General features: G+C 42.5%; 1 protein-coding gene and 1 pseudogene across 4 annotated transcripts in view; one reads left to right on the top strand and one right to left on the bottom strand.

The window, feature by feature from the left end:
- CLSTN1 (calsyntenin 1) overlaps positions 1–14,165 on the bottom strand; it is an 80,992-nt gene that overhangs the window by 57,319 nt on the left and 9,508 nt on the right. The gene's annotated exons all lie outside the window — the stretch shown is intronic.
- LOC309610347 (large ribosomal subunit protein eL18 pseudogene) lies at positions 5,635–8,319 on the top strand (annotated as a pseudogene). Its single transcript has one exon. The product of its transcript is annotated as a large ribosomal subunit protein eL18 pseudogene (transcript).

The following is a 14,165-nucleotide window of genomic DNA, read 5'->3' as shown; positions in this document are numbered from 1 at the left end:
ACATTCACTATCAATACAACATTCTTAACAGCTGTTACCCAAAGTACTGTCATTAAGTTGACTAGAATTGCCTAAAAAACCCGAGATAGCTGACCGCAAAAATATAAAAATCCTGTCCTTGCTCCCCGATTTTTTGCTCCTTTATTAACCTACATTCCTACAATACCAACGATAACAAGATAAATGCTTTTCCATAGAATTCTTACCCTATTTAAAATAAATGTAAAGGTTTTGTGATCAACACAGAAAATGAAACAGCTCAATCTTATTTTGCCACCGAGTCTCTCAAGAAGCACATTTACGTGAAGAAAAGCAGAATCGGGACTTCCCTGGTGGTCCAGCGGTCAAGACTCTGCGCTCCCAATGCAGGGGGCCCGGGTTTGAGCCCTGGTCAGGGAACTAGATCCCACGTGCCACAACTAAAAGATCCCGAGTGCCATGGCTAAGACCTGGCACAGCATAATAAATAAATTAAATAAATAAATATTAAAAAAAAAAAAAGAAGAGCAGAATCAATATAATGATGAGACAGTTAAAGTCCAAGACTGGGGAAGACATGAAGGAAGACGACAAGGACATAATTCCCCTAAGTTATTCTGGGTGTTTCAAACCCCAGGACAGTGAGAAAACTTATAGATAGAATTGCGGGGCGGCAGTGGTGGGGGGGGGGGGGGAGTGAAGAATTTCAAACCTACACTATGGCTGACCTATTTTTTTAATTTTTGGCTGTGCCACACAGCTTGTGGGATCCTAGTTCCCCGACCAGGGATCAAACCCAGGCCCCCTGCAGTGGAAGCACAGAGTCCTAACCACTGGCCCGCCAGGGAATTCCCATACTGTGGTTGATATTTAAGGAATCTGTGAAAGACGATACCTGGTTCAAGAATGGGCAGAAGATGGACATTTTTAGCTATGCTTCAGTGAGTTTGACACTGACCATGGAAAAAATTCTAGATTGGTTTCTGTGCCTTTAGAGAAGGAAAGAAAAATCACAAAGAGCTGGTGACATTATTCACAAGAACAAGGTATTAAACATTTTCTCTTTTGAGAGGGTTATTAGGAAAGTCACAGGAAAGTTGGAAAAATAACATCGGCTTCAATTTCCAAAGTGCCTTGATAAAAACTTTACTTACCAAGACCCATTTGAAACTCTAGCAATAGTGTATTAAACCTTGAAAAGGCATTTGACGAGGCCTCTCCTCATTTCCTTTTGAGTGGCAAGATGGAAACTGGATGGAAATAAAAGTGGGTGGATTTACAATGGCCATCCCAAACGGTCACTGAATAATGCACCCAGGAAACCTGGACCAGACTCTGGTAATCTTTCAAAGGCTCATTCTTGGTTGGTGCTCTTCATCCTTTATATCAAAGTTGAAAATCACAAGAAGCTAGAATGGACAGATAGAAACTGTGGAGTCAGGATTCAAAATTACCTGACAGCATGGAGAGGCGGGTCACGTGCAGCAAGAAGAAATGTAACGAAGACGAATGTGAACACCTGCACCAGTGCAGAGCATCCGGTTAGGGTTCAGCACCAAAGTGGGGGGTCCTGGGGTTCAGGTTAATAAAGTCGGTGTGAGGGGGCAGCTGAGAAGCTTAGACAAGTGGTACTAGCTACACACCACCCCAACTCTGCTCCTGTGGGTGGAACTCTATTAAACATTCTGCCCTGTCTGAAAGGTGGTGTCTACACCATGGAGCATCCAAGGACAAAGAAACCAGGCAGGCTGACAGAGAGATTTTGGAAATACATCACATGAAGAACAAGTTGGTATATAAAAAGTCAGAAGGGGAGGGGATGGTAACTCCCCTTGTGGGCGGGGATGCAAAATGGTTCAGCCACTGTTTGGTGGTTCCTCAATAAACTAAACAAAATTACCATATGACCCAATAATCCCACTCCTAAGTATAAACCCCTAAGAATTTAAAACAGGTACTCAAACAATTACCCATGTGTGCATATTCATAACAGTGCTATTCATGACAGCTAACAGGTGGAAACAATCCAAAATGTCCATCAACAGATGAATGGATAAACAAAATGTGGTATATACATACGATGGAATATTATTCACCCATAAAAAGGAATGGAGTACTGATACATGCTGCAATGGGGATGAACCTCAAAAACATTACGTTAAGTGTAAGAAGTCATACATAAAAGGTCTCATGAAATATTCAGAATAATTAAATCCACTTACATGAAATATTCAGAATAATTAAATCCATAGAGACAGAAAGCAGAGGAGTGGCTGCCAGGGACTGGGGGGAGAGGTGAAAGGGGAGTGACTGTTTAAAGGATATAAGGTTTTCTTTGGGGTGATGAAATGTTTTGGAACGACCCAGAGGTGGTGGCTACACAACACTGTGAATACACTATATGCCACTGAATTACCTACACGCTTTCAAATGTTACATTGAGAATTCGCAGTTTCTGGTCCAGCATGTAAGGAGCTTAGAAGTCACCACTCTGCAGCTTCCCTGGTGGCGCAGTGGTTAAGAATCCGCCTGCCAATGCAGGGGACACGGGTTCGAGCCCTGGTCCGGGAAGATCCCACATGCCGTGGAGCAACTAAGCCCGTGCGCCACAACTACTGAGCCCATGTGCCACAACTACTGAGCCCATATGCCACAACTACTGAAGCCCGCGCACCTAGAGCCCGTGCTCTGCAACAAGAGAAGGCACCGCAATGAGAAGCCCACGTACCGCAACAAGAGTAGCCCCCCGCTCACCGCAACTAGAGAAAGCCCACGCGCAGCAACAAAGACCCAATGCAGCCAAAAATAAATAAAATTTAAAAAAAATTTAATATATTAAGAAAAAAAAGTCGTCACTCCGTGCTAACAAGGGAAAAGTTGAACTGAAACATCAACAACTCTTCTTAGATCCATCAGAGAAGTGAGGTCCCAGGGCAAACTGCTGCCCCCAAAATGGCAGAGACAGACAGCAGAACTACACAGAGAATCACAACTTACCAGAGCAGAAACCCATGGGCAGAATCCTCCAGGAAACCAGTGCCAGGGGAGGAAAATGCAAACTGTAAACTGATGAATTGCTGGAGGATACCACGGACAACTCTGAGGGCTAAAACCTCCAGGGGGACCTAGTCATCCGGGGTCCCCCACACTTTTGTTTTACCTCCAGGAGCCCTGCCAGGTCCTTACAGTGAATATCAGGGGAAAAGTCCCCTTGTGCCTCCAGCAGGGGGAGGGGAAAAGGAACCATTCTGAAATAAGCCGGAGCATTCTGTTCTTCTCAACAGGTTAGCTATTTAACCAGCGCCTAACTAACCTGCTGGGGTTGTATCAGAGCCTAACCTACTTGGGGGAAGGGAAATACACAAATCCAGCCCACTCTAGCTATCCTGTCCCACTTAAGGATGGGAGGGGGCCTGAGAAGCCCTGGTGAAGTTCACAGACCAAGGGCACAGGTTCACTGAAAGACCAGGACCTAATCACAGGACTCTAGAACACTGCCTCTCCCACAGCTTTACTGCTGTATCACTGAAGGCCGCTTTACCACAGTTCCTTCCACCCAGTACATCATGTCCACCTTGCAACAAAAAATTACAAGTCAGAGGATCCCTGGCAGTCCAGTGGTTAGGACTCAGTGCTTTCATTGCCATGGCCTGGGTTCAATCCCTGGTTGGGTAACTAAGATCCCACAGCCACAAGGCAAAAAAAAAAAAAAAAAAAAAATTACAAGGCATACCAAAAAGCAAAAACACACTTTTAAGAGATTGAACAAGCATCAGAACCAGAATCACATATGGTAGGAAAGTAGGAATTATCAGACCAGGAATTAAAAAAAAAACAAAACTATGATTAATATGGTAAGAGCTTTAATGGAAAAACTAACATGCAAGAACAGAGGGATAATGTAAACAGATGAAAGTTCTAAGAAAGAATAAAAAAGAAATGCTAGAGATCAAGAACTCTAACAGAAATGAAGAATGCCTCTGAGGGGCTCATTAGGAGAATGAACACAGCTGAGGAAACACTCTTTGAGTGTGAGAATATGACAACAGAAACTCCCAAAACTGAAAAGCAAAGAGAGAAGAGACTGAAAAACAAAACAAAACAAAAAACCCAGAACAGAAAATCCAAGAACTGTGGGAACTTGTACAACTACAAGAGGTATAACAATGCATATACGGGAATACCTGAAGGAGAAGGAAGGAACAGAGTGAAGCAACAATGAAAGAACTGCCCTCAAATGAATATCAGACACCAAACCACAGATCTAAGAAGCTCAGGGAACACCTACCAGGGTAAATGCAAAGCAAACAAACAAAAACTACACCTAGGCATATCATACTCAAACTGCAGAAAATGAAAGTTAAAGAAAAAATCTTGAAAGAAGCCAGAGTGGGGAAAAATACCTTACCTACCAAGGAGCAAATATAAGAATTACATCTGACTTCTCAGAATCCATACAAGCAAGAAAAGAACAAAGTGAAATATTTAAAGCGTTGAGGAAAAAAAAAAAAAAATGCCAGCCTAGAATTCTGTATCCTGCAAAATTATCCTTCAAAATTGAAGAAGAATTAAAGACTTTCTCAGACAAACAAAAATTGAGGGAATCTGTTGCCAGTAAGAAGGAAAATCATGTCAGAAACTCAGATCTCCATAAAGAAGAGCACTGGAGTATGAATAAGTGAGGATAAAATATTTTTCTTATTTTTAGTTTTTCTTATTCTTAATTGATCTAACAGATAAGTTTGTTCAAAATAATAACAGCAACAATGTACTTGATAATGTATACTTATGTGCATATATATGTTCTTGAAGGCTTATGTATATAACTGACTCAATGACAACAATGATACAAGGGATAGGAGGGAAGAATCAGGAATACTTTGTCATTAAAAGGTACTTGCCCTACCTGTGAAAGCAGTAATAGTGTTATCTGAAAGTGGACTTGTAGATAAGTTGTAAATGTCCAGTGGAAACTCTAGGGCAACCATGAAAAAAAGTAAGAAAAAGAAGTATAATTGATATGTTAAGAAAAGAGAGAAAATGGAATCATATAAAATACTCATTAACACCACAAAAAAGGCAAAAAAACATGGAAAACATAAAGAGGAACAAAGAGCAAGTGCAACAAACAGTAACAAATATGGTAGATATTAAACCAGCTATATCAACAATCGCCTTAAACATCAAAGGTCTAAATATACCAATTAAAAGAGATTGTCAGATTAGGAAAAAAAAAAAAAAACAAGACCCAACTATGTGTTTTCTACAAGAAACCCACTTTACATATAAAGACACATATAGATCAAAAGTAAAGGGATGCGGGGCTTCCCTGGTGGCGCAGTGGTTGAGAGTCTGCCTGCTAGTGCAGGGGACACGGGTTCGAGCCCTGGTCTGGGAGGATCCCACATGCCGCGGAGCAACTAGGCCCGTGAGCCACAGCTGCTGAGCCTACGCGTCTGGAGCCTGTGCCCCGCAACGGGAGGGGCCGCAATGGTGAGAGGCCCGTGCACCGCGATGAAGAGCGGTCCCCGCACCGCGATGAAGAGTGGCCCCCACTTGCCGCAACTAGAGAAAGCCCTCGCACGAACCAAAGACCCAACACAGTCAAAAAAATAAAATAAATAAATAAATAAATAAAGTAGCTATATATAAAAAAAAAAAAAGTAAAGGGATGCTTTCCGGACCTGGCCAAGGAGGAGGCGCCATCATGGGCGTTGACATCCGCCACAACAAGGACCGAAACGTTCGACGCAAGGAGCCCAAGAGCCAGGACATCTACTTAAAGCTGTTGGTCAAGCTGTACAGGTTTCTGGCCAGACGAACCAACTTCACCTTCAATCAAGTTGTACTGAAGAGGTTGGTCATGAGCCACACCAACCGGCCACCTCTGTCCCCTTCCCAGATGATTCGGAAGATGAAGCTTCCTAGCCGGGAAAGCAAGACAGCTGTGGCGGTGGGGACCATAACCAATGACGTGCGTGTCCAGGAGGTGCCCAAACCGAAGGCGTGTTCTCTTCGAGCGAGCAGCGGCGCCCGGAGCCTCATCCTCAAGGTCGGAGGCAAGATCCTCACCTTCGACCAACTGGCCCTGGACTCCCCCAAGGGCTGTGGCACTGTCCTCCTCTCCGGTCCTCGCAACGGCCGAGAGGTGTACACGCAGGAACCCCGCACAGCCACACCAAACCCTACGTACGCTCCAAGGGCCGGAAGTTCGAGCGCGCCAGAGGCCAACAGGCCAGCCGTGGCTGTAAGAACTAACCCCAGATCCTACCTTGTTATTAAAAAGATTTTGGATGCTTAAAAAAAAAAGAAAAAAGTAAAGGGATGGAGAAAGATATACTGTTAACACTAATTAAAAGAAAATATTTGCAAAGACACGTCTGATAAAGGACTGTTATCTGAAACACACCAAAAAAACTCTTAAAACTCAACAATAAGAAAACAAACAATACAATTTTTTAAATGGGCAAAAGATGTGAACATACACCTCATCAATAAAGATATACAGACGGAAAGAAAGTAATGAAAAGATGTTCAACATCATATGTCATTAAGGAATTGCAAATTAAAACAACCATGATACCACCACACACCTATTAGAATGGCCAAATTCCAGAACACTGGTAACACCAAATGCGGGCAAGAATGTAAAACAACAGGAACTGTCATTCACTGCCGGAGGGAATGCAAAATAGTACAGACACTCTGGAAGACAGTTTGGCAGTTTCTTATAAAACTAAACATATGCTTATCATGTGATCCAGCAATCGTGCTCCTTGGTATTTACCCAAATGAGTGGAAAACTTAGGTCCACACAAAAACCTGCACACGGATGTTTATAGCGGCTTTATCCATAATTGCCCAAAACTCGGAAGTAACCAAGATGTGCTTCAGTAGGTGAATGGATAAACTGTGGTGCATCCAGACAATGGAATATTACTCAGCACTAAACAGAAATGAGCTATCAAGCCATGAAAAGACATGGAGGAAACTTAAATGCATTACTGAGTGACAGAAGCCAATCTGAAAAGGCTACATGCTGTACAATTCCAGCTATAGGACATTCTGGAAAAAGCAAAACTAAGGATGAGACTTCCCTGGCGGTCCAGTGGTTAGGGCTCTGAGCTTCCACTGTGGGAGGCACGGGTTCGATCCCTGGTCGGGGAATTACACCCCACATGCATGCTGCAATTAAGAGTTCGTGTGCTGCAACTAAGGAGCCCACGTGCCTCAACTAAGATGCAGCGCAAATAAATAAATAAATAAATAAAAACTTTCTCTTAAAAAACAAAGCAAAACTACAGAGACAGTAAAAGGATCAGTGGTCACTAGGAGTTCATGGGGATGGAGGGATGAACAGATGAGCACAGAAGATTTAGGGCAGTGAAATTACTTTGTATGATACTACAATGGTAGATACATGCCATTATACATTTGTCAAAAACCACAGAATGCACAACACTAAGAGTGAACCTTAAACTATGGACATTGACACTGTGTCAGTGTTCCTCAATTGAAATAAACATACCCTATGGTGCAGGATATTAATAATGGGGGAGGTTGTACATGTATGGGGACTGGGGTATAGGAAACTCTCTGTACTTTCCATTCAATTTTGCTATGAACCTAAAACTGTTCTAAAAAATATAGTTTATTAATTTTTATTATTTTTTTTTGAATGCAGTGGATTCTCGAAGCATCTTAGCATTTAATTAATTCTGTGCTTCTAAGTAGATCCATGTTCCCTAAACTTATGCACCAAGGCATCCCTGCAAACGTACCAGGGAGACATAGGATATTTTAAATTTGAAGGAAACAAGTGATACTTTGAGTCTGTCAGGTACCAGACAAACTGCTAGTTCGAGGTAGTTCACAGCTCAACATTAGATTGCAATGCATTCCTTTTTATGGTGTCACAGCTTTGCAAGGCTGAGTTTTTAGCAGTTGCTGTGACCCAAGGAAGTGGCCTGTGAAAATCAACACAGACTAGAGAAGAAGGCATCCATGTCCGATCTTATTTCAAGCTTTGAGAAGTTGTTGCTGTGCTCAACAGGAGCACATATCCCATGAGTAAGTTCCTGTGATTATTTTAAGATGAATTAAAAGTATTATTATATTATTTTTTCTTTCAATTTGTGTTTTTTTAAACAGCTACTAAGTTATTAGGATATAAATATTAAGATGTTAGGATATACCTATTTAGCTGTTTGGACCTAAGGAGTTAATTAAACAGAATTGCTGGGCATTTCCTTTAGCCTGAAGGCTCTGTGAAAAGATTACTGAGGCACCCAAGGTACTGTGAACAAAGAAAGTTCAAGAAGCTCTGGAGCAGACAATGAATAGAGATACATTCAGGATGTGAGTTAAGGCTAAGAGGGAAGGGTTCCAGACTCAAACATTCAAGCAGAAGAGACTTTCTGGCTGAATTGAAGGCTAATGAGATGCAGTAATAATAATCACTTAGGTTGGGTCAATACTGAAGGCTGACTTCATTTATTTTATATCAAATGCTATTCAGGTTGGAGTTCAGGGTGACAAAAACCTCTAGGCTTATCTGCAAGGCCACTGTTAACTCTCCACATGGCGCACTTGTTATACATTCTCTTTGAGTCCATTAAAATATAACCAAAAAAGTTTATTAATTTTTAAAAATGCTATGTTCAGGGGGCTTCCCTGGTGGTGCAGTGGTTGAGAACCTGCCTGCCAATGCAGGGGACACGGGTTCAAGCCCTGGTCTGGGAAGATCCCACATGCCGCGGAGCAACTAGGCCCGTGAGCCACAACTACTGAGCCTGCGCGTCTGGAGCCTGCGCTCCGCAACAAGAGAGGCCGCGATAGTGAGAGGCCCGCGCACCGCAATGAAGAGTGGCCCCCGCTTGCGCAACTAGAGGAAGCCCTCGCACCGAAACAAAGACCCAACACAGCCAAATAAATAAATAAAAATAAATAAATAATAATTTTTTAAAAATGCTATGTTCATTTTATGCTATGGGAATTTCACCTCAAATTTTTAAAAGGGAGGGGAGAGTTCTATGGATTTGAATTAATAAAACAGCAAACACATAAAGTATACTCTAGTGTTCTAAACACTGGCAAAATCTGTTTAATCTTATAGGGTTAAACACATAAGGGTTAAACATATAAACACCAACAGGCTCCTTATCTCTGTGTGCCTGAGTTTAGGTACTATTATCTGCCTTTTACAGAGGAAGAAACTCAGGCGCACAGAGATTAAGGAGCCTGTTGGTGGGCACCCAGCACGGGAATAGCAGAGCTGGGATGTGAACCCCAGTAGTTGGCTGGAGAGTCCATGTTCTTCGCCATTCCACGACACTCCTAGGGCGCCAGCACTTATTCTGTGGGGATCCAGAGGCAGAACCAATACCAAGGTCTTTCTGACACGGAAGGCTGCCCTCCAAAATGGAAGGAGTTCCCCGATTAGATGAGTTCCAGCGGGGACTGGTCAACTGATGTCAGTGCTCAGAGAGAGAGGATCACATCCAAAGCTGCACGAGATCATTTCTAAAGCTCCTGTCATATCCAAGACTGATTCCAGCACAGTGTGCAGATTTCTGAGATATTTGCATAAAAAAGTGATACAAAATTTAAAAGTGTAACTTTGTCAATACAATGTACCCTTTCTTCAGAATTTTTAAAACTCTACTCCAATTTTATCATCTACCCTGACTCAACTGCACATGAAACGTTCATAACAAATCACCCAAATTTATGCTTTCTGAATATTATTTATTATAGAGAGAAACAGGGTTAAAGATACTCTTGGCTGGCCTCCACTATGTTTCCTACTTTTCATATTCTGAGCTATAAAAATATCATACTGATAATAACAATAACAACTTCACTCGTTTCCTCTATGGTAAAATGGGTTGATTAAGCTAAATGAAATTAGATTTCTAAAATACCTTCCCTTCTAGAATTCTAGCCATATTAATGCAGAAACTGATTTTTTAAGATAGATTAGGAGATTTTTTTAAATTTAGTGGTTTAAAAGTACTTAACGTTCTAATGCAATGATATTCAAGTAACCAGACATTATTTAAGTGGAAAGACAAATTGCCAGATTTTAAAAGTAAAGGACTTTATCATAAAAGGGGAGACGACCTCTCAAGAGGAAACCGAATTTATGGAATGTAGTCTAGCTAAGAACTAGCTCACTGGTCACCAAGGGAAATGCAGAAACAACCAACCAACCATTCCCCACCAAGACAAACAGGACACGTACACGCCCATGCACAACTCACTCCAGATTCTGAGAAAACACCAAAAGATTTTTCAGGAAAATAAATCAGACTTCTTCTATTGTTGTAGTTATAAAAAACATTTTTACAATAAAATCAGCCATTTAAAGGTCTCAAAAGGGCCATCATGTGAGGAAAAACAAAGATAGTAATCTCTTTTTTTAAGTATTGCATCTTTTTTAAAAAGATAATTTTTCCCCAGATCTCATCCTACAGAAAATACTAATGAGTAATTGTACACTACCAAAGAAAAAGCCCAAATAAATCTGATTTTACCATCTACTTATACTTTGTCACCTATTCTTGCCTTCTCCCTCATTAAAAACGTGTCCTACAGTGAAATTAAAAAGAAAACCAACGTAATAATCCACAAGCACACAAGATGCTGATTCAATACTGACTGCCCACTTGTAAGAGTCCCTCGCTGGCTGCGGAATGTGCTGCACACAATAGGCAAATCCAGGTCTATAATGAGGGCTGTAACTCCAATCCCATCTTCCACACTCAAGAAAGCAAGTGACAATGTAAATAAGAGACAGGATTATAGGAGTAAGTGAATTAACTCTAATTACTCTCTTTCTTAAAGTACATCATTTGCAAGCTTTGCTTTGTTGCTTCAAATATTATTTAGAAGCAAAATACTGCTGACATATTCCCCAACTGTATTTTGACACTGACATCAACCACTGCCCTAGAGCAGCAGTTATCAGAATGTGGTCTGAAGACTCTTGAGGGGACGGGGGGGGGGGGGGGGGGCGGGGGGGAGGGTCCCCAAGCCTCCCTCTTCCAGCTACGTGTCTTTGTGAGGCCAGATTTTCTTCACCTACTTCAACCAATCATCAGGCAGCAACAGGTTGAATGCAGAATCCCACTGCCTGTGGTTAAGAATCCGCCTGCCAATGCAGGGGACACGGGTTCAATCCCTGGTCCAACAAGATCCCACATGCCACGGAGCAACTAAGCCCGTGCACCACAATGAAGAGTAGTCCCCGCTCGCCACAATTACAGAAAAGCCCGTGCGCAGCAACGAAGACTGAACACAGCCCCCACCAAAAAAAAAAAAGAATCCCACTGCCTTCTCTTCAGCCCACATTAAGAGATAACAAAAATGTAAAGCAATGCCAGTCTTCCTACTAAATTGTTTTTTGTTTTGGAATATGTTGTTATTTTTAGTCAAAAATATGTCGTTACCATCTAATGAGTTATTACTGCTATTTTAAATTAATAATTAAATATTTTAATAGGTTCTCAGTTTAATTTCTAATAGAGTCATTTTGATAGATAAAACCCACATAAACACAAGCTCTTTGAGGTCCTCAGTAATTTCTGAGAGCACAGGGGTCCTGAGTCTAAACAGTCTGAAACTCCTAAAGGACTAGTTAAATAGATCCCACTATATCCTTCTAATGGATCATTATACCCACCATACCTAGGACAAATGTTTAATGAATGACACTGACAGAGTTATGAAACACTCTGAATAAAATAAACTCATTTTGTTTAAAACTTTGGCTACGTAGATAAATTTTTACAAGGGGGAAAAAAAACTAGAGATATGTACAAAAGTGTTAAGACTAAGGATCTCAAAGGCAGTATTTTCGGTCACTTTAACTTTTTCTTTTTCGTACTGACTTGTATTACGGTGGGTGGGGGACAAGCTGGAGTAGCATCTCCCGAAGTGTGTTCCATGGAACGCCAGCGCCACAGCACGCTCCAGGCAGAGTCCACGGTCAACTCACCTGGGTAAATGCTGATTATGCCCCCGCGCAGCGAGCGATTCTTCAACACACACGACTACACTAAAGGTTCTGAGAAGTCCTACAGTAATGAAACCTGTTTAACAGCATTTCCCAAAGTTAGGTGACCAACAGACACCTGTTACCAAATAACACCTATCCATGTAACATCCTTAGGGAAACACTGCCTTAGCAATCAACGTATCCTATATAACAGTTTGAAGAGGAAGCCTACAACTGATCCTTTATCATTACTCTTAGAAATCACCATGTCACCATTATTTAGAAAGGATGACCTCTACTAAATGACACCTACAAATCCAATTGAGAACTTGGGGGGTTATGTCAAATACATTTTTTTACATTTGCTTTAGTAAAATAATTCTACAAAGGTATAAATTTAATTCATATAGATTCAGGGACTTGAAAAATTCAAGGAAAGATTTTATTATTATTATTATTTTTTTTGGCCACACTGCATAACATGCGGGATCTTAATTCCCCAACCAGGGATCGAACCTGTGCCCCCTGCAGTGGAAGCACGGAGTCCTAACCACTGGAACGCCAGGGAAGTCGCAAGGAAAGGTTTTATTTACTTCTTAAAAATACTTATTTATTTGGCTGCACCGGGTCTTAGCTGCAGCATGCATGTGGGATCTTAGTTCCCTGACCAGGGATCGAACCATGGGCCCCCTGCACTGGGAGTGTGCAGTCTTAACCACTGGACCACCAGGGAAGTCCCCCAAGGAAAGGTTTTATTTTTTTTTCAAAGGAACCCAACCATGACAATTCCATTCATTCATTCATTCATTCATTCATTCATGGCTGCATTGGGTCTTTGCTGCTGCGTGCAAGCTTTCTCTAGTTGCGGCGAGCGGGGGCTACTCTTTGTTGCGGTGCACTGGCTGCTCGCTGCAGTGGCTTCTCTTGTTGCAGAGCAGAGGCTCTAGGCACGCGGGCTTCAGTAGTTGTAGCAGGCGGGCTCACTAGTTTTGGCTTGCAGGCTCTAGAGCGCAGGCTCAGTAGTTGTGGCGCAGGGGCTGAGTTGCTCCGCAGCATGTGGGATCTTCCCGGACCAGGGCTCAAACCCGTGTCCCCTGCACTGGCAGGCGGATTCTTAACCACTGCGCCACCAGGGAAGCCCCGGAAAGGTTTTAAATAGCAATTCTTAAGTAAAATTTTCTTTGATGAAAAACATTCAGTACATCAGACCGTAAGTCATTCGTTTAAACAATGCACAGCAGTGAGTATTCCCTTGAAGGGGTGACCTGCACGTACAGGCAGTTCCCAACGTGGCTGACACTCCGCCTGCTGGGGGCCTGCTACACCCCTGCCTCTCCTCCACCCCGGCCACCCCAGGCAGTGCTGCCACCTGGGCACCAGGGGGCTTGCTGGCCCGGGTCTCCTCTCTTCCGCTGCCTCTTTCTTTTTTGGGATCGCAATGAACAGGCCTCACTCCCTCGGTTTCCTCTCACAGGCTGGGCCACTCAGATTATCAGGCTCCTAGTCCTCGACCTTTCTCTTCCTTGAGGCTCTTCATTCCAGGCCTAAGCCAACACGCCTCACACATTCTTTGAAGCTGCTCTACTACTCCAAGACCTACTTACCACAAAACGGGAACCAGCATTTCGTTGGTTTATATAATGATTAATATTATAATGCTGTGTGTGGGCTGTGTTTTACTGCAAACTTGCCTGATTTTCAACTCGTAATGAGTAAACTGGTTTCTGACCATCACTTTTGGAGCTTTAAGCAGTTTGTAACAATGTTTCCAGGGGAAAATATAACTTGAGTTCCAATCTGAATTCCTAATTCCAATCTGAATTCCAGGGGAAAATATAACTTGAGTTCCAATCTGAATTCCTAATAGAGTGATATGAATCGCCTTTTCAGGTCATCTGGGAATCAGAAATGGGTCCCAGGAAACAATACATCAAGACAAAGCCAGGTTAAGGCAGCTGAAGAACAGGCACTAGAAGACAGCACAGAGCTGGGGTAGTCTCACCTGGGCTGAGTTCCCCTGACCCAGGCAACCTGAGCTCAGAGAAATAAAATGTGCCTGAGCATTTCAGGAGACAAGATTTCAATCTGACCAGAACCAGACACGGACTGACTTTTGTTAGCCGCCACTGGGGGTTTCCTCAGGTGCCAGGGTTCCACCACCGCCCACTGCACCAGCTTGCCTCAGTTT

This window comes from Balaenoptera borealis (genome assembly GCF_965194805.1).
Source record: "Balaenoptera borealis genome assembly, chromosome: 1".
Classification (NCBI taxonomy): Eukaryota; Metazoa; Chordata; class Mammalia; order Artiodactyla; family Balaenopteridae; genus Balaenoptera; species Balaenoptera borealis.
The sequence above is the reverse complement of the archived record's forward strand: the minus strand, read 5'-3'. Positions and strand labels throughout refer to the sequence as shown.